Source organism: Ictidomys tridecemlineatus (genome assembly GCF_052094955.1).
Source record: "Ictidomys tridecemlineatus isolate mIctTri1 chromosome 12 unlocalized genomic scaffold, mIctTri1.hap1 SUPER_12_unloc_7, whole genome shotgun sequence".
Taxonomy (NCBI): domain Eukaryota; kingdom Metazoa; phylum Chordata; class Mammalia; order Rodentia; family Sciuridae; genus Ictidomys; species Ictidomys tridecemlineatus.
The window spans coordinates 536,035-554,613 of record NW_027520965.1 but is presented as its reverse complement, the minus strand read 5'-3'; the positions used below and the strand labels follow the sequence as shown (position 1 = coordinate 554,613).

Here is an 18,579-nt window from a genome sequence, read left to right as displayed (position 1 = left end):
TCTTTATTATGTTGCTGATTTTTTCACACATTGATTCTACATGGTATCTGGGCTGTTTTCAGTTCAGGATGTTACAAGTAGTGCTGTGAATACTTTACATGCATATGGCATTTGGTGACCCCGGCATCACTAAGGTGGGTTCGTCTAGGTGGGGCACATGCTTGCTTTCAATGGGACCCTTGCCCCCTGTGTGCTGCAGCAGTGTGTGCACTTGCATGCAGGCTGAGAGTGGGGGGTTGTCTGGATATTCTTGGTGTGTGTGTGTGTGTGTGTGTGTGTGTGTGTGTGTGTGGGCGTGCGCGTGCACGCGCACCAGCACTTGGGATCTTCTGCCTCTGATTTTCCTTTCTGAGTTACAGGAGCTCTCTATTCTAGAATGAACCTTTGGTTGGAGGCAGATACTGCGGGGATGTCCTTAGTCTATGGCTTGCTTTTTCACTTAGTTGTGTCTGTTGATGAGTAGACACACGTTTTTAATTTTAAAGTGGTCAAACATTTTCCTTTTTACCTTTGTGCTAGTAGGGTCTTCATAAGCATCTTTGCCTGCCAAGTCAGGAGGACCTTAAAGAGAGTTCATTGTTTCTTCCAAGCACTCTGAGGCTTCAGCTTCTGTGCTTTTATCTGATGGGCTTCTGTCTGGAATTGAGTTTTGAGTATGATGTGAAATAGGTGTCTGGCTCTGTGGTGTCCTTGGTGAGTTCTGCAGTCGACCTGGCTCTGCTGATGGAAGGAGCATCCCATTGCCTGGCCCTCAGCTGGGTGGCCGCTCTGGGTAGACCTATTCGTGGAGTCTGTCTTGTTGCTCTGGTTAGTTCATCTCTGCTGCTGCCACATTGTCATGACTTCTGCTTCAGGATAATTTTGATAGCTGCTAGTGAAATCCTCCAAATTTGTAGTTCCTTGGCTATTTTGGCCCACAAAATGTCCTGGTGGGTTATGATCAGAATTGTAATAAATTATAAATCATTTTAGGAAGAAATAACATCTTAACATTCTGTCTACTAAACCATGAGTGTTATGTATTCCCCCTTTACTGAGAAAGTTTTTAATTTCAGCAAGTTTTATGGGTTTTAGACTACAAGTCTTACACATTACTAGATTTTTCTTTTCCCTGAGTATTTTCTGCTTGTGATGTCTTTTTTTTTTAAATTTACTTTTTAGTTGTATACCATACCTTTATTTTGTTTTATTTATTTTTATGTGGTGCTGAGGATCGAACCCAGGGCCTCACACGTGCTAGGTGAGCACTCTACTGCTGAGCCACAACCCCAGCCCTTGTGATATCTTTTAAAAGTGTCTTGTAGACTTTTCTCTTTGCTGGTTACAGTCAGGCCTGGTGCATGAATACTCCCCCAGAAACCCTGTTGTAGAGCTAGTCCTTGACCCATACCATCCTGTCCTCTGTGAATGATCTGGGTGTGCTGATTTTTGCAGTCCTGGTGCTCTGACTCTGCAGGACTCTGCCACTTGCAGGCATGGTGGGGCACCTTGTTTCACAGAGGTTTCAGAGGGCTTCAGAATTCATCTGTAGGTGTGCTGAGTGCTGTGTGCATGTTCCCTTTTGAGTTTGTGAAATCCTCCTCTTGTTGTTTTCTAAGTTTTTTTTTTTAAATATGAATCTGTACCCCATGGATTTGATATGGGTTTTGTTATTATTCAGTTCAAAATATTTTCTGATAATCTTCCTGGAAAGGCCAGCCTGCATGCAGGATATAGCAGGGCCCAGGCACGTCGTGTAGGCAGATTGGAAAGCTGGAAAGGAAGACCCCAAGCACATTCTCTCACTTGCTTATTAATTTTTCATTCCACAAGCTCTTCTCTAGTATCTGCTGAGCATGGCAGTGCGGTTCAAGTCGGAGCTCTAAGTTCTGGGGCTCTTTTGGGGTGGGACCATGAGCAGCCCTATGGGGTGGGGACTCTCCTGTGAGGAGGGTTAGGTCTTCCACATGGCAGGAGGGGTGAGCAGCCCCTCTCACCCAAGGGATGCCTGGGAAGGAAAGGGAACAGCATGCTGAGTCTCTGAGGCTAGCCTGTGGCCTATGAGATTTTGTTTTTAGAACAGTCTTGGAGCCATGGGAAGTGGTGACAGTAGAGAGGTCCCACATGTCCCTCATGAACTTTCCCTGTGGCAGTACCTTGTTCTGTGACCATTGTGGAAGTGCCTGTGGATGGCTCTCTGTCATTGTGCTGCCTGGGTAGGTTAGTGTGTCTCCACAGCCAGGGACATGCAGGTCTACCCCACCACTTGGAGGCCTCCCATGTTGCCCCTGGGATCCACATGGCCCCTCACCCCACCATCTCAAATCTAGTTTCCATCTCTGGCGATTTGGGCATTTAAAGAATATTGTAAAAATGGAAGCATACAGAATGTGACTGTGTACATTGTAACCTTTTTTTTTTTAATTAATGAACTTTACTTTTCAGAGCCCTCTTAGGTTGATAAAGTCGAGCAGAAAGTAGAGTTCCCGGGTACCCCACCCTCCTGTCTCCCCTGCCATAGTGATTGGTATACCAGTGTGGTGGTGTCATCAGTATCCCTGAGGGTCACTATTGGTCCTGTGCCTTGAGGGACTAGCCAGGTGCATGATTGCAAGTGTCCACCCTTATGGGACTGTACAGGGCACTACTTCTGCCTTGAATTCCCTCAGGGCTCTGCCTGTTCATCCTTCCCTCCCCAACCTAGATGCCCCCAATAGCTGTTCATGCTTCTGCTGTCTCTATAGTTGTCCCCTTTCTAGAATGTCATTCCTAGAATCCATCAGCATAGCCTTGTTAGACGGGTATCTGACGTAGCAATATGTTTTTAAGACTCCTCCATGTTTTTTCATGTTTGATGGCTCATTTTTTCAAATCACCAAATCACCTCATTGTCTGAGTGAGCCACAGATTATGTTTTCATCTGCTACTAGACATCTTGGCTGCTTCTAAGCTCTAGCAGTTTTGAATGAAGCTGGGTTTGGGTGTGTGTTTTCGGTTCCCTTGGGTGAGCCTAGGGGCATGATTGTGGATTGTGTGGTAATACTGTGCTTGGGGCTCTGGGAACTATTCACACCAGCACACAAATACAGATTGCAGAATCACATCCTATCAACCCCATCTTGATTCTCTTCCTCACAGCTCTGGGAGTGGGGACGCTCCTGTGCTCTTGTCAGTCTCCTTCTTCATGCTGGGCATTCTGGGTCTCGGGGAGCAGGGAGTGTCCTGAAGGAGTGTGCAGATGCTTAGCAGCTGCTCGGACTTCAAAAATGGCCTCCTGGTGACCTCCAGGTTCCTGGTCTGTTCCAGAGTGCTGTGTTCCTGTGTTCCCTCTGGCAGTCACTCAGGTGTACGGGACCAGCACCCTGCCCCCTTCTTACCTCAGCAGATCAAGACTGAAGAGTAGCTCAGCGACTTGGCCAAGGCCGTGCAGTGGAAATGGATGCTGGATTCTTACTCTTTTTTCCCTCATCATGCTGTGTCCCCTGCCCCCAGTCTGAAACAGCCTCCACATGGTTTATTCTGTATGTTGATGTTTGCCTTACATGTAGCTGGTGAGAGAATATGTTCTCTATGGCCATCTGTTTAAGTTTGGGAGCCGCCTTGTTTACCTCTTGGCCGGGGTTGGGCTGACTTGACTGAGCTGGTGCTTGGTGCCACAGTAGCTGCCAATGTTATAACCCTCATAGTACTGTCCCTGCTCTCCTCCTCCTCTTGGGAGCCAGGGTCCTCTCTGGGGTCCTGGGCCTGCTACTCTGGCGCAGGTGTGCTGAGCTGGATCTGACTTGAGGTGGGCTGGGTCCCTGTTGTGGCACGCTGGCTGGGATCCTCTGCAGTCAAGCCTGAGCTGTTCCTCCTGACTGAGCTCAGGGTCTGCTGGCCTTTTCCGGGGCTTTGGCTCTCTGTGGGTCCCTCTTCCCTGTCTTGATGCTCCATCTGTTTTCTAATTGTGCTTGATGATAAAGCTTGTGGGAAGGAGGCTTAAGGTGGGACTTGGGACAGACTCCCCCTGGGATCCTTTGATAGGTGAGTTACTGGTGCAGCCTATGTTGGAAATTTTCTGAGTGGTGGGAACGTGAGAGCTGATGTTGGAGAGACACTGCGGTCCTGGCAGCATGCAAAGTGTCGTGACCTGTCCAGAAGGGTAAGCCATCCACAGGGCTACTGATCAAGGTTCCCAGTGATCTGTACTTTAGAGTCTGCACTCTGGGCTGCACTCTTGGCTGGGGACACAGGTCATTTAGGGCACAGATCAGAACATACAAGGGCCATGGGAATCTTAAGATGCACAGGTTGACTTAGTATTCTAAGGTGGGATCTGTAGTCCTATGAGTATCCCTGTGTTGGTCTGTGGCCCAGTATTAAGTAGCAGATATCTTGTCCTTCTAAGAGGTGGACAGAGACCGACCGTGTGAATGACCATCCTAGGATTATACTCTGGCCAAGACAGACTGTCCAAAATGTGGCTTTCTGCTAGAGGCACCTGGTGCGACTGGCTGGCTTGGCATGTCATTGACCCAATAGGAGTGTGCCATAGCTGTCCCTTCTCACCTGTGCACATCTGGCTCTGGCACTTGCTCACACCTGCCCTGGTGCCGTGGCCTCCACCTCTTCTCACCTCCCTCCTGTGTGTCTCTCTTTCACATACTGCTTTCTTTAAACCATCGATTCATTGCATACCATTTGCCAGATGCAGCTATGCTGCGCCTGCTCCCTCCTCCTCACCTTTGTGACTGAGTTCTGTGCCTGCACCAGGAGTATGACTTGGTATTGTCCCCAGGTCTTGATATGCTGTTTGGCCATCTCTGGCATTTGATCTGGGCTGAGCTTTGCTCCTTGGTGGGTTTGGATCTTGGAATCCTTGTGGCAGAACAAGGCACATCCCAGAGTACCTGCCCCTGAATAGCCAGGCAGGATAAGAGGTAAAGGCTGCCTGCAAAGTTCAGACCCAGACCTGCTTGCTTCTTAGAAGACACCTTCTCCTACCTCTGCCTGATGTTGGTGAACTGCCTGGAGGAGGCTGTAGGTCCTCAGCCACGGTCCCTGGTTCAGCTTGCTGGGCTTGTCATGTAGTCCTTCTGTTTCTGCAGCAGGTCCCTCTGTGCTGTGAGGCCTAGAGAGCTCCCGCTTGGGTCTTTCTTGGCTGCCATTCCGAGCATCCATGAGGAAAGAGATTGTCTGTTGAGCTATGGAAAAGTGCCATTTGCAGGTACTAGAAAGCCAGCCTTGTCACCATATCAGTGCATTGTCCCACCAGGAGGGCAGCTGGAACTGGGTCATGGCAGGAAAAAAATTTCCAGGGAGAAAAGCAATTTTATGAAATAAAGTGAAATAAAAACAAAATGCCTTTTATCCCTCTCCAATTGGAAGATGGTTATTAAGATAGCGTTGGATTGTGGGCATGTGGTGAGAGGTGGCCGCGGGCTGCTCCTGCAGTTTCAGGAGGGCTGGAGTGGAGCAGTAGAAGCAAGGCCACCTTGAGCTTCCTGCTTGTGCGGCCATGCTGATGCTAGGCTGCTGTCCCCAGAGGCCTACCTGTGACCCAGGGTGGCAGAGTTTGCAGGCTGCCTTCTGCCAGATCCGATGAGCCCAGCTTTATTCACTCAGAAAAGGCCTGGCCTGGCCTGCCTCTCCACAGCAGGGCCTGGGCTGTCCTGGGCAAGGCTGTGGACTGCTGGGCCCTCTGAGGAGATTTGGTGTGAGCAGTAGTGGATCCCACAGCTGCCACCCCTCTCTCTTGGTCCCCAGCATTCTTAGAGGTGTGTTGTCAGGAACCTCAATTCTTTTTTTCTCCTCTGTGTTTCCTAGATGGCTGTACTGAGATGAGACCTTCCCACTGGGTCTTAGCATAGATTGGCAGCTTTATCAGGTGGCTTTCCAAGGGAGACCCTATTTATATAGGACCCATTTTATTTTGCTGTGAGTGATGGCCCATGCCCACTTCTCAAGGTAGTGAGTTAAACTTGAAGAGCTTAGTCACAGGAACCATCATATGCCCATTGCACAGACCACAGTGTGGGTCCCTGATCTCCAGCCCCCTGGCCTGTGGGTGTCCTTGGATCTGGGGGGTGGTGCTTTATACCCTGGAGCCATCCCACCCCTACACCATCTGCTTGGGGTGTCCTACAATCTATGTCTTCTCCTTCCCTGGCTGGACAAGGCTGTGAGGGAAGGAAGCGGTGGTGGGTGGGGGCGGGAATGTCTCTTACTCACTCTCCTGGTGCCACGTGCCTCAGGGCCTTTGCCTATATTTCCCTCCTCCTCTAGTACTGCCCTCACCCTCCCCAGCTCTGGCTCACCTGGCTTGTCTTCTTTTCTGGTCATTGTCCCCCATGAGGTAGGGTTCATTCCTGTCTTGTCCAGTGGGCACAGCGCCTTAAATGTCATAGCACTCAGTAAATCTCTGGGAATTGTTGGGCTCCTTCATCTGACAGGGAAAGGAGCTGAGGCTCAGAGAGGACAACCTACCTGAGGTCACACAGGGTCAGGGAGCAGCCCTACCTAGCAGTAAGGTCTGCAGGCCCTGCTCAGCCCTGCTCACTTCGCCCTAAGTGCCAACATTGCTTTTGCCATGCCCAGTAGCTGTGCAAGGGCATGGAGGCACTACCCTGGCTCCTGGGACAGGTGCCCTTGTGGCTGCCATCTGATGGGATGTGGGGACATCTGAAGGTTCTTGCAGATAGCAGGTAGCAGATACAGATGTTTCTTGTTTTGATGTCATGTGTTATAATTAGCAACTTGGAAAATGGTGGTCATTGTCTTTTTTTTTTTTTTAGTATTGTTTAGTTGTCAAAGGACCTTTATTTTATTTATATGTGGTGCTGAGAATCGAACCCAGTGCCTCACACATGCCAGGCAAGTGCTCTAACACTGAGCCGTAGCTCTAGACCCAGTCATTGGCTTTTAACTTTCCCAACAACAAAATTGAATGTGTGGCTGTCTTTGGTGGATGAGGGAGGTGGGTGGATGGAGAATAGGGTGCCCTGTCCCTGGCTGTCCCGACTTGTTTGTCTTTCTCTGGGGTCAGCTGATACATCTGGAGTGAGCCTCGTAGCCCTTAGGGCCTCCTGTGGCTTGTGCTCATGGTACGCGTGCTGGGGGGCGTTGAGCCTGCAGGATGGTGTCTTTCCCCCTTGTTCTGCTTCCTGCATGCTGGTGTGCTGCTATTCCCAAGGACACTGGTCCTTCGGTCCTCCTCAGAAAGTTTCTCCAGGGGAGTTAGTATGTGATGTTTTGGGTGCAGGAGGAGGCGACACCACCCTGCTGATGATCCATCCAGGACACTCCACTGTGCGAGTCATCTGTGGTTCTGAGGTTCCCTTGGGCCCTGGGATGGGGCTGGTGTGATAGGTGAGGTAAGTCTTGGCAGTCTTCATGAGCATTTTTAGTACTTCGTTCGTGGACTTTTCTGTACTAGTTATGAATTTCTAAAGTACTCCATCCACACATTATAAATCTTGTTTGTGGAGCTGTGTGCTCTATCTTAGAGCCTGAGCCCAAAATATGCCACCCTTGCCCCATCACCACCTGGGCCTGAAGAACCCTTCGCCTCCAGCGTCCACAGCACTGCTTGGTGGTGGTTAAGAATCCTAGTCTTAAACAGGACAGTGCTCTTGAATTCCCAAGCCTGGGACTCTCATCTTACAAAAGAGACTGAGGCTCATAGAGCAGCAGGGCCTGGCCTCAGAGGGACACAGGGCCTCCATGGCCAGAGGAGTGTGAATGGGAGGTATAGGGAGGACTGGACTTGGAATCCTTGGCCCTGACATTCTGGCTTGCATCAGCTGGGCATTGCCCTTGCTCATGCTGTCAAATCTCCTCTCGTCTTCAGTGAAGACCTATTCCCTTTTTAACACAATTTCGAAGAAATCCAAATCTTTGAATAACCTTGATCCTGAAAGGAAAGGCGGCTGGCTGCAGGTGAAAATGGATGGTCGTGCTCAAAGGCATGGTTCCCTGCCAAGGCAGCCTCTGGAGTCTTATTTCCAAAAATAGCCACAGTGTCGTGGTGGTGTTTGAACAGCAGCCAGGCTCCTCTTGGAGACTGTTTTAAAGTTGTTAAAGATGCCACCCAGCCTCCCCTGCTGTCCCAGGCTCATGTATATCTGCCCTTAGCCTGCTGATGCCCAGGTGAGCACTGGGTGGCTATTCCTCAGCACCGCATTGAGTGACCAGTGCACTGACACCCAAGAATCCTATGAGGGCCCCTGTGTCTGTGTTGTGAGGAGGTCCCTGTGCTCACTGTCAGGGGCAGTCCTCACGCCCACTGACTGGCCAAGTCTCTAACTTCAGGGGGCGCCACAGGCTCCAACCTGTCTCCTGGAGGCAGAGCTTTGTCTGCCTCTGCCTCCAGGAGAATGAGGGAGGTTCCAGGACCCCATGACTGGCTCATAATTGGCTTCTAGTCACCGGGATTTCTGTGACATGGATTTGCATTTCTAGGGAGGATTCTCTTGCCACAGATTCTGGTCTGCCATGTGCTATGACCCCAACCAGAGAAGTCACAGTAATGCTCTTCATCAAATTAACTTATTTTCGTTAACTTGGATATAATAATTCTGCTTAAAATTATTTTGAAAATATAAGTAGAGCCAGGCACTGTGGGGTTTACCTGTGATCCCAGTTACTCGGGAGGCTGAGGCAGGAGGATAGCAAAGTTGTAGGCCAGCCTCAGCAACTTAGCAAGACCCTGTCTCAAAATGAAAAGGACTATGATGTAGCTCAGTGGTAGAACACCCCTGGCTTCAATCCCTCGTACCCCTCCCCCCAAACAACAACAAAATACAAAACCCCAACTAGAATTTGCAGACTCCCATATTTATGGAGGAGGAATCTGTGGTGGCCAGGTTGAGGAGTGGCATGCCCCACGTGTGGTGGCTCCCAGTCAGCTGTGTCTGGCTTCAGGTGGCAGCTCCTTCCTCCCCATAATGCCTTCCACCATGTCACTGCCCTCTTGTGCCCCAGAGTTGGGTGTGTGAGACTGCTTGTTTGTGCAGGTATGTGAGAACATGCATGTGTGAATGTGCATCAGTGTGCACATGTGTGCACTGTCCATATGTATGTTCACTAAGGAAAGCCAATTGTTTTATGCAGTTTGGCTGCTTTTCCCGTGAGACTCTCATGGACCATTAAGCCCAATAGAGGAGGACCAGCCCTCACCATTGTAATAGTGATTAAATAGCAATAAAACAGGATCAGTATTTACAGACCCAGGATGCTCCAACAGGAGGGTATTAAATAGCATCTATCATCAAGCGGAAAACAAGTCACAAGCCCAGATGCAGTTTGGAGTTGATGTTCCTTTGGTTAACTTTGCCCACAAAGCACCAGACTGCCCCTGAGGAAGAGAGAAAGTCCTGCTAGGCCAGAGTATCGCCATGTGCTCTAGAATTGTATCTGTGGCTTACAGCATTGTTACAGGGACGGCTGTCAGTCTATACCTGATGGCACCTGTGGGTCTCTGTCCTGGATGAGCTTGCCTTAGGGGAGCTTATGGCCCTGTTGGGAGAACGGAAGAGAACTTGGAAATGATGCTACCTGCAAAGCCTGAGGTCTGCTTGCCTGGGAGGGGGGTGCAGTGTGGAAGGTCTTCTTGGAATGGACTACCCCTGGGGTCCTGCTTGTCCATAGAGCCCTGAGCCTCCTATGTGTCTGAGAGTTGGGTGTGTCCTCTAGGTGTGGACAGCAGGTGTGACCTGGCCTGGTGTATGTGGTTACACTTCTCAAGTGGTTTAGGATGAGACTGGAGTGTTGTTGCTGTTTTAAACCAGAGACGGGATCCAGAGGCCAAAGATGCTCAGAGAATCTGTGAGGAGTTACTGTGAGTCAAGGGCCCTGCCTCCTCTTTGTTGGGGGTGGGATTTGGGTCCATGGTCCAGGAGCACTTGCTTCTTGCTTGACTGACACATCACTGCATAACTTTTTCTCTGAAGTCTGAGCTTATGTTGTCTAGCCTCACTTGCACATGCATGGGGTGGGTGGCTCTGGAAGGCATTCCAATAACCTGTGTAGGTGCTCTCTGTGTCTAGGACTCAGTTTCTGGGAAATAGCAAAGATAAGATGAACGTGGACAGTTTCTGCACTTTCCTCTTCCAAAGCTCGTCAGTCCTTTAAGAGTAAAAGTTTCCAATGTGTTTGTAGTATTTCTTTTCCCACAATCATCTGTGTCTGGCCAGGGAGGTGGTGGTGCATGTCTGGTATATGGGTGAGCACACTTGCTTCTGACCAGGAGGAGGACCCTGGTTTCCTGGCTCCAGCCAGCTGTTCTGCGGGTGAGATGGTAATCTAGCATTCTTGTCTTCAGCCTTCCTGGCTGGTTGCCCTTTCAGTTGAGGGCAGCCTGGGACACTGCTGCATGCTGGCCTGGGAAGGGAGGGTGAGCAGGCGGGTGGATACTAGCCCCACTGGGGGCAGTGCCTGCCAGAGGACTGCTGGTATCCCAGGGTAAGGCTGGTTCTAGGCCCTGGGACCCCCCCCCCTACACTCCCAAGATGTGCTGGGTCCCAGTACTCAGCTGGTCTTCCCAAGGGAAAGCTTTCCTTTCAGGGCCTTGACCTCTTTTCTGTAATAGGGCAGAAGCATGAACTACAGCTGTGGTGTACCAGGTGACAAGGGGACTGTTACCAACTCTCTAGAGATGGCTTGGCCTCTTTGGGGTCCTCAGGAAGACATGGACTTCATTATTACTTGGTCTTGTCTTGTGCTCAGGGGCAGGCCTGTGGCTGATGCCTCCAGGATCTGGTCAGGGGCGTCTGCCCAAGGCTTGGCTCGTTAGGTGACAGATTGGCTGCTGTTTGCTTTCCCCCTTCCCTCCCATCAAGGGAGTCTGTTGAATTTTTCACTTTGCTCTAGGGCCTGCAAATCCCACTAAGTGACTGTCACTTTTCTGTGGCTTCCTCAGGCGCAGTAATAAGCTTTCATAAAGGGCTTTATCCAAAGTCTTATGAAAGTCTCTAAATAAATTAGATCCACTGGTTAGCCTTCGCCGGTGATTTTTATTAACCTCTGGTTAAGAAATATTGCTGGTTACAGAAGCGTGATTTATTCTTGTAGAAGCCAGCCTCATTTAGCCCCTGTGCACTCCCAAGAGGGACAGCATTATATAAATCCAAAACCCTGGGCCGACATGAGAAGCATGTATAGGAGTGTGCTAGGGACTGCAGGGGGTGTCCTTTTTTCAAGCAATGACCTTGAGGATAGGGGTGATGATCTCATGGCACAGCTTGGAGCCTGTAGCCTGGTGCTCTGGTCTGTGATTGGGCAGGTGCAGAGATTCACAGCCTGGACTTATGTACCTCTACAGGAGAAGAAAGTGTCTGGGACTTGGGTCAGGTTGGTGCAGCCATCCATGTCCTTGTCAGCTCCTAAAGGCAGTAGCTCCTTTGCGAAGGATGCTTGATTCTCATGGAAGGTGTCATCCCTTCCCATTCTGGGTCAGTGTCTGCACTTGGCAGGTTCGTGCCTGTGGCCAGCCTGTGCTGCTGGCCTCTTCCTCTTGTGCTGAAGCAGGTGACTTCTTTTCCTGGATTTGCCTCTTTTCATCCTTACTGAGCCCAGCACAGCTGAACAGAAGAAGTTTGCACCACGCAGCTTCTCAGTGCTCAGGAGGAGGGAGCAGTCTGCCCAGAGGACCCAGTGGCTTTTCACATTTTTGGACCCAGGCTTCAGCTGCTCTGAAGCTGCTAAGCTGGTGATCTGACCTTGCTCTGCCCCCTTGGGGATGCAGTGCTGTGTTGAGAGACAGCTTCCACCATGTTTGTGGCACCCATTTTCTTCTTGTCTGTGCTGATGACTTGGGCATCTCTCGCCCCACATGGCCAGCCCTGGGGTGTGTCAGTGGTTGAGAGCATCCCTCAGGAACCAAGTGTGTCTGTTTAGTCCTGGCTCTGTGTCACTGCTGCAGGAGGCCTTGCTGTTCTACAGCTTTGTCATTGGGGGCTGCGGACACACCTCCTCTGGGTACTGCAGATTAATGATGCTCCAACAGGTGTCCCCCTGGGAGCAGAGCTACCCTGGTGGGCATGTGCTGCAGTGTTTTTCCAGACAGCCTCTGCCCCTCTCGGGGTGTTGGCTAGATTTGGGCAGCTCTTCTGCTCCGTTGCTCTCCCTTGTCGCCCTTCCTGCCCTTCTCTTTGGTCAGGCTTCTGCTGCCATTGCTGGACTGCTACCTGTGCCCGTCTCAGTGGCCCTGTACCAGCTCCTTGCCTGTGAGCTCACATTGCTGGGCTCCACCCTCGCTGTGCTCAGGTTTTTTCTGAGCTCCCACTTGCAATTCTGCTTTGCTGTCTGCAGGATGAGGTGGGCTGTCATCTTTCAGGACAGACACCTTGGCCTGCTGCTGTCCTGGGCAGTGCTGGTGCCGTAGCTCAGGCAGGGGGCAGAAGCACTGACCTTAGAGCTCCCAGGGGTCTGACCCAAGGCCTGGGCAGTGCTGGCTACCTTTAGAATCTTGCAGGGCTTGTCTGTAGGGATTTGGAGTGACAAGAGTCAGTGCCCAGCAAGTGTGTACCCCCATACCTTGCGCCAGGGCCTCCCCAGATTCCACAGTGTCCGTCCCAGTCCATTGGCCATTGTGGCCCCTCAGTCCTGGCCAAGCTGCCAGCCTTCTGAGGAGATCAGGCTTCAGAACAGATTGCTGCCTGGATTTTCAGAGGATTGAAGTTAATTAAGGAGCTCTTCCTTGCTTTCATTTTCTTGTATCTGTCAGCTATTTACATGCTAATGCAGCCCTGCCACTGAGGCCAAGGAAGGTGTCAGCTCCAGGCCCATCACTGTGCCAGAAAATAGTGGGAAAGGAGATGAGAGCTGCTGTATATGTTTACACTGTGTCCCTGTGGAGGGAGAGGGTGTTCCAAACCCGCCTGGAAGTCAGCTGCACAACCTTTCTCCCCCATGTTCCCGATGCGTCTATGTGACTGACTTGAGTTTCCTCCATTAGGGCTACATCTTACACTGTGTAATTGAATGCATTATGCATGGCAGTATCTTCGCATAAGCAATTTTGTAAATAAGACGATGCATAGAGGAGGAACAGATTTTCCAAGTTCAGGACTGTCTTTCCCAGAAGCCATCTTCCTTGGTGAAGGAAGCTATCAGTTGTGGGTCAGCTGTGGCTGTGTCCTCTGGCTCAGAGGACCCTTTCTGGATTCACAGAGCATCCTAATGTGGAGAAGGTGTGTGTGCTGGGGCTCACCACGTGTTGGTTGAATGAATAAATGAATGTTGGTGCCATTGTGGGATATACTTTGGCTGCAAGAGTTCAGAAGCCATGACATAGGGGTGTGGGGGGCATAGGGAAGTGGGCAGTGGGCATCAGGTGCCTTGCTCACTTGCCTGTCTTCTCTTTCTTAATAATAGACAGTCCCTTGGTGCTGTTCTGGGGACATGTTCTCCCTGTCCTTTGCTGGTGGAGATGCAGCTCGGCTTTGCCTCCCTGGGCAGAGCTGGCACGTGTGGGGAGCTTTGATGGCAGCTCCGCAGAGCAGGTAGATACTGGAGTGGGTTTGGTTGAGCATCCCCTCCCACTGTGGCCCACCTTGTTGTTTCTTGGCACTTTGGAACTTGGAAGTAACCCCTGTCTTGATGGAGTCCTCTACTCTCTGCAGGCAGAGGGTATAGTGACCTGTCGCTCCATTCTGTGTCTTCAAAGCGCTTCCTCAGCTGGGTTCATTCAACATGCATGGGGTGTCACTTGTGAAGCATGTCAAAGGAATGCGCAGCCGGGTGTTGGTTCCAGTGGTGAAAACAGGTTTTATTCAGTCGCTGCTGACAGTGGGGAAAAGGACTCTGCTTTATTTCGATTTGTGCAGAGGTGACTGCCCTTTTAAAGGGAAGCTGAGGGACTTGGTGCCCAGTTGGAGTAAGGGAAGGGATAATGTACAAGAGCAGGTAGGGTCATCACCGTGAATGCAGTGAGGCTGTGCCTGCCCACTGGCAGCTACAGAAGGCGGGCTCCCACCCTACACCCAGGTTGGGGGACAGACCTATCTTCCCACTGTGGCACTACAAAGAAATGCTCTGAGCCCAGGTACATACAAACAAACATATCTCAGTAGATGAAGGAAGGAGGCACAATTATAAACTCTTTTTCCCTTTTTTAAGTTAGTGTTCTAAGAAGGCAGACTGGGACAGGGGCTTGTCCTCCGGTGTTGGCGAGAACAAAGGGCACATTCTCTTGAGTTCTGAATTTTTTCATATAGGAACACAGAGGGGGCTGACTTGTATCCTGGGCCTTGGAAAGCCCTCAGGGCTGGATTTGTCTCTGTGCTGGGCTTTAGACCAAGTTGTCACATGCCACGTCTTCTGTGGTCCCCAGCCATGAGCACTGCTAGATGGTGTGGCTGGAACCAAGCCTCCTAGGGCAGCATCCAAGCAGCAGGCTACACTTAGCACTATATGCTGAGGGAACTGCTTTAAAGAACAGCGAATGCTTCTGTTTGCAAGAAGGAGTAGTAGACATATTTTTCCTTGTAGCATTTCTGAAGTACAAGTAAAAACCCTGGACCCTATTGAAAAAACAAACATGAATATCCTCTGGCAGGTGGAGTCCAGGGACCTTGGGGGAACATGTGGTGAGTTTTCCTCTTACATTTCAGATCTGGAGCTGAGGAAACAGGTCTGAAAGGCCAGAAGCTCAGACAGAGAGAGCTCCAAGGTGAAAGTTTTCTATAAAAAACTGAAATGCAGACTTAAAGGAAGAGGTCAGTAGTGGAATAAGGGGAACAGAGGAAGGAAGCAGGGGACTGGAGACATAGCAAAGAGCATGCACTGGAGGAAGGGAACAAAGCACAAGGCCGGGGAGAAGCTCTAATGTGCTGGTGGGAGCAGCAGCAAGACTGGCATATGGGACTGATTGTCCTCGGAGGTGCCTGGAAGCATCTAGTTCCTTGCTCAGGCTCTACCTGCTGTTTTTGTTTGTTCAGAGTTACAGTTTTTCTTGAGTCAGTTTTGGAACCTTGTGTGTCTTTAGTCATTTGTGCCTTTGCCTTGGTTATCTTGTTTTTTTTTAAATATTTATTTTTTAGAAGTAGTTGGAGATAATACCTTTATTTTGTTTATTTATTTTTATGTGGTGCTGAGGTTCGAACCCAGGGCCTTGCACATGCTAGACGAATGCTCTACCACTGAGCCACAACCCCAGCCCCTGGTTAACTGGTCTTTAGCATCCAGTTATTCATGGTATTCCTTTATAATCCTCCTTAATTCTGTGAAGTCTGTAATAGTGTCTCCTCTCTCTTTTTTTATTTCAATTGTCCAAATCTCCTTTCTTGCCCGTTGATTGCTCTAGCTAATGGTTCTTGTCAATAATTTTTACCTATCTTTTCTCAAGACCAGTTTGTGGCTAGGTTGATTTTCTTTTCTCTTCTCTATTTCACATTTATTTCTTATCTAATCTTTACTCTTTCCTTTCTTCTGCTTATTTCGAGTCAGATGATTTTTGAGGAAGTGCAAAAGCAATTTGGTGGGAAAAGGTAGACTTTTCAATTACTAGTGCTTGGAGCAATTGATCCTCGTTGGGCAAAAAAACTACCCATGTATCTAACCCTCATGTCTTACTCTTGTGATTGAAGTGTGAAGCATCTAATGATAAACCTTTCATTGAGAAATAGGAGTAAGTATTACATTCTACAGAGTCCCTATACTTGACACCAAAAGCATGGTCTATAATGTGAACATTGACAAATCAATTTCACCAAAATTAAAAACTTTTGCTCTGTGAAAGACCCTGTTCAGAGATGACATGATGAGTTTTGGAATTAGAGAAAATATTTGCAAGCCACATGTCAGACAAAACTCTTATCTATAATATATAAAGAACTCTCAAAAACTCGATAGTAAAAACATAAAAACAGAACCTAATTAGAAAACCAGCACAAGACATCTGCAGACATTTTTAGCAGAGAACGTTTCTAGATGACAAGTCAGCTCTTGGAATGGCGTTTGGCATCATTAGCCATTGTTGAATGCGAAGGAAAACCACAGGGAGGTGTTACCGTACCCCTGTCAGACATCTTGCAGTAAATGTAGTGACACCACCAAATGCTAGCAAGGATGTGGGGAACTGGATCTCTTGTCTATTGCTGGAGATGCAAAGGGGTGCAGCCACTCTGGAAAAGTTTACAGTTTACCCCAAACTAAATTCAGTCACCATCTGACTCAGCAGTTGCTTTGCTAGGCCTTTATTTCTGAGAAAGAATGTGTTTCTATAAAACCTACACAGGAATATTCCTAGCTCTTTACATGTGCATAATAGCCCAGGACTGGAAATAACTCAGCTGTCCTCCAAAGGTGCAGGTGAGCATCTTTATGCTGGGGCAGTACTCGGTAGCATCAAGGGATAAACTATAGGTGCACTCGGCTCGAATGGGTGTCTGGGCCCTCAAGTCTAGTGGAATGCCCAGGCCCTAAAGGTCGAATACCTCATGATCCTTTTCACATGACATTACTGAAGTTCTAGGAAGGGTGTGGATATTGGTTGGAGGGGGCATGACCCTCAAGGATCAGACCCATCAGCTCTGTGGTGGAGTGTTGTATCTTGACTGTTACTGTCCTTGTTGTGTCCTGCTGTTGTTGAGAGTGACATCACAATTCGGGATTCTGGGTAAAGGATAAGTATGATCTCTGTGCTGTTGTCTATAGTAGTGTATGAGCCTGTGATGCTGTTAGGATAATAAGTTTACCGAGTGACCAACAGCTGCCATGAGAATAAACTGTGTTGTGTCATTCTGCTGGTGTAGAGCAGAGGACATTGTCTTTTCATCCAGATTAGCAGCATTGACTTTCTCTGTCACTTCCCCATGGGCTTGGTCCACACAGTGCTTTAACTGACCACCATAGGCACCTGTCAGGAGTGTGTATCAGCATGTCCAGCAGTGTTCAGGGAGGGGTGATGACAAAGGTCCCTCTAACTGCAGAACTTCTGAGACCATCCCTGGTCAAGCATGACCCTCTGGGCCGGCTGCTCTGCAGCATGCTGTTGCCCACCATCCTTCCCAGGCTCCACAGCTCAGGTTTACAACAACAGAATTGCTTTTGGTGGATGATGTTAATATGTGCTGAGGATTTTTTAAGAAACAGCCTATAACTTGATTCATCTACTGTAAAGACACTGTGAAGGCTATATTTGCTGCATCACAACAACCCTGGAGGTCCTAGGAAGAATTGCAGTCCAGATTTCTTGTCCTAAAGAATTGTTCTTTCCTGTTCAACTGACCTGTGTTGCTGTTCATTGACTTGGTCACCAGCCACATTTCTCTTTTCATCCTGCCTGCTAGGAGGCTTCAGTCCAAATCTGTGACCTGCCGTAGAAGCTACAAATTATCACAGCTGCATTTTGACTGGTTACCACCCTAAGGAGAAGGACAAGGTGATTGTTAAGAGTACTTTGACCATGCCCAAGTGTCCTGTCATACCTCAGTTTCCCTGTCTTGACTGTATGAAATCAGAACGGCACTTCCCTCTCTTCCCCTTCCCCCTCTTCTTTTCTTTTCTCTTCCCTTCCCTTCTAATTCTTCCCTCCCTATTTCCCTCCCTCCCTTCCTTTCAAATCCAGGGGTGCTGTTCCACTGAGCTATATCCCTAGGCTTTTAATTCTTTATTTTAAGACAGGGTCTTGCTAAATTGCCCAGCCTGGCCTCAAGCTAGCAGTCCCCTGCCTCAGTCTCATGTGTCTGTGAGAATACAGCTGTGGCCACTGCACCTGGACAGACAGTACTTTTCTACAGGGTTTTGTGATGATAGATCTTGTCGATACTCATAAGGTACTTGAATAGTCCCTGGCCCCTGGCGAGCGCTCAGGTACCAGCCATCACCGCTCTTGTTCGTACTCTTCTGTTGACACACACTGCTTTACTGCCCTTGTGCCTTTTAAAGTGACCTGAAGTCTGTTAATTTTGTGGGCGATAGATAAAACATGATGTGTCCTAAGCAGGGGCACATACAGTGCTCTGCTCTGCAAACAAGACAGCAGCCATTGAGGTGTGGCACTGGGGTGGGGGTGGGGAGTGCCCCCATGAGGGACGAGTGCAGTCTCTGAGGCTATGACAGGCAGTGCTGCTCCCGAGTGCTGTGCTCTGGTGATAAAGCTCCCGGGAGCACAGGCTACCTCATAGGAAGCTCCTGTGCACTTGTGCTAGAATTGAATAATTCAGCATGTGAACAGCAGGTGTTAGAAGCTGGGGTTCACCCTGGTGGAGCCCAGCAGCAGGGTGGGGAGGCCAGGGTGACCTGTGAGGTCCTGGGTTGAACTTGGAGGCATCCTGTGAACTGATGTTTAGATTTCTGTAGTCACAGTGGGATAGACATAGAAATATTTATAAGTAACATCAGTACATGAGTTTGTCTACACACGCACCCCTTGCTGTCAGCCGAGAGGGCCTGTATGCAGACTCCCCAGTGGCTACAAGAACTGCCAGCTCCTAGATTGTGCTTTCTCTAAATGGTTCTCCAGGAGAGTAATCAAGGATCCTTTGAGATGTGACTGATACTAAGACTGGAGTAGGAAATGTTCAGGTGACCTGGAATTTGTGTAGTGCCAGAAAAACCAAAAACACACCAACAATTGTGCAAGCAAACTGGGGCATGTCACAGTGCACAGGAGCCACC

At 49.3% G+C, this 18,579-nt stretch overlaps 1 protein-coding gene across 1 annotated transcript in view; it reads left to right on the top strand.

The window, feature by feature from the left end:
• LOC144372366 (mitotic spindle assembly checkpoint protein MAD1-like) overlaps window positions 1-18,579 on the top strand; it is a 267,846-nt gene that overhangs the window by 139,633 nt on the left and 109,634 nt on the right. The window lies entirely within an intron of this gene.